The sequence below is a fragment of the Branchiostoma belcheri genome, unplaced genomic scaffold, assembly GCF_001625305.1.
Source record: "Branchiostoma belcheri isolate BF01 breed outbred unplaced genomic scaffold, Haploidv18h27 scaffold34, whole genome shotgun sequence".
In the NCBI taxonomy this organism is placed as follows: domain Eukaryota; kingdom Metazoa; phylum Chordata; class Leptocardii; order Amphioxiformes; family Branchiostomatidae; genus Branchiostoma; species Branchiostoma belcheri.
Window position 1 is genome coordinate 1,688,721 of NW_017803954.1, and position 2,347 is coordinate 1,691,067.

A 2,347-nucleotide genomic window follows, 5' to 3' on the forward strand; every position below is an offset into this window, starting at 1 on the left:
ATCAGAGCGTAGCTACTTGCATATTATAATGAGCATGCTGCACACAGGGCGGCAGCGGCCAGGGCGACCGGCCCTGAGTGCGCGGGAAATGTGTTTTGCAACTATATTTTTACGGGGATTTTCTGACGTTTGACGCTGACTTTGGCACGATATGATCGCACTACCATGTACACGCTACCGTAGGCGGCAAATGAGTGGTCATTTTTATATAATCGTCGAGAAATTTTGGCGTTATGCACCCGGAAGTGAGCCGATCTCAGTTTGCGTTCCCTCGATTTTTGACAGTTTCCCCCTCAAAATAAGAAACAAAACTACCGCTATTAAATAGAACCATGTATTACAATTATCATTTCAACATGATAGATCTATTATATATTCCTTTATTAACTATGATATCATCATGGTTGTGGAAAGTCCTCAGCTGGCGAACCGAGTCCTTGCGCCGGGAGTGACGGTACATTTTACCGTATTAAAGCCGCTAGTACTAGTAAGCCGCGCGCCTTACAAAAATTATAATAATTTTTCTTTTGTGTCAAAAACCGCCGTGAATTTAAGGCATGAGTTACCGATTTATATTTCTTCTACGGCAGATATTTCTTGTTTCGTCACGTCCCATGACGTCCTGTGAGAGCGGTAGGCCGCCGCTGGTACAAAATGTACAAGACATCGTCTGCCCACTGCTACACTTTGTTGACATACATTGTATTACACAACGTAATTTTCCGCTAGAAATAACTATAGAATAGCATTAAAAGATAGCACAATTCGCTTCACACAGTCGACACATGGATAAACCACAAAGTTATTTTACGAATCACATGTCCACTTGCCTCTGGTGCTGTTATCTTTCAAGGGGCAACATCGCAACACATTAGCGGACGCCCCAGGAGGTGGCAAATTGCTATTGTCTTGTCGGCGCGCAAAACAAACATGAAATCCGACCCTATCACATTAACGCAAACGGTAACGCGTTAGAAATAATTTCTGACGATTTTCTAACCATTTTCTGACGAAAATCTAACCAAATACTGACGATTTTCTAACCATTTTCTGACGAAAAAATAACTCGTTAGTAACGGGGTACCCGGTTAACTATAACGCGAACGGTACTGTACCACCCAGCATGTGCCATGTCACGTTAAGACTTCACCTTCTTCAATCATCTGTCAAAATCACCTTCCCCTCACCATGAAACTGAATCAATAAGCTCAGAGACAAAAATCCATGATTCAGCCACCAAAAACAATACTTCCATACCCTGGAGTAATGACAGGTAGTGATATCTTACTTTGCCCTACTGCTGGGGGTGCTGAGGAGGGTGGTGTAACACAGGTTATGGGCCATCATGATGGAAGGGTACAGGGATGAGAAGTCCAACGTCGCTATGGGAGTATCATAGTACCTGTGGGTAGAGAACACACTCATCATTCATAGAGGTACATGTAAATCAGCACGTAGAACTTAACCCGCACAGAAACGTTGGCATTCAAAATGCATCCTGCAGAGAAAGAGGAGTGCAGAACTATCTCATACATGTAACCTCCATTTTACCATTTATCCACCAGGAAACATACATGTATGTCCACAACTTTGAAAAATACCATCTTTAGTGCATCACACCAAGGTGAACAGTTACGATATGCAAAAGTGCATTATACTGGGACATACTGTACTGGAGATCTTTTAGATGCATTTTTTTAGGATGGCAACTATATGTGAGCTGGCAGAATTGTTAGTAGACACTATCACCAGCACCCATTTGCACAACAATCACAACTCCTGTACAACAGTCTTAAACTTTATACAGGTGGTTATGAGGTACCCTATATGTAACTTGGATGATGTTCTGTTCAATTTTACATTAGTTGTGTATGATGCGGCTGCCAAGGTGACCAATCAGACCCACCCCTTGGCTGGCTCGATGACAGTGGCTCCTTCATACTGCTCATCAGACACGCTGGACTGCATGGCTGGAATCACCAAGTCCTGCTCCCTGGCCTGATCAACAACAAAGTCAAACATTTACATCAAACCACAAGGCGAAGCCAAGTACTGGTAACTGCTAGGAGACGCCTGTGACTCCATAGAAGACTTCTTCCATTTTTATATGCATTACACAAAGTCACAACAGTAAGCACAGTCGCTGTAACAACAAGAAAACTGAGCTTTCACAATTCCAGGAAGTATACGATCCTCAGCTTCCTGAATTCCCCCATTTTGACATAATTCCTGCTGCCTCCCGGCCAGATTCTGAAGCATCTGACCTCCAGTCATTCTACCTCAACCTTGTCAATCCTGCTGCAGAGTCACAACCCATGTTTGCTCATTGTTTACTGACCTTCCTGAG

General features: G+C 43.3%; 1 protein-coding gene across 1 annotated transcript in view; it reads right to left on the reverse strand.

Annotated features, from left to right (window-relative positions):
- Positions 1-2,347, reverse strand: part of LOC109475474 (DNA polymerase delta catalytic subunit-like) — a 23,134-nt gene that overhangs the window by 12,297 nt on the left and 8,490 nt on the right. The window lies entirely within an intron of this gene.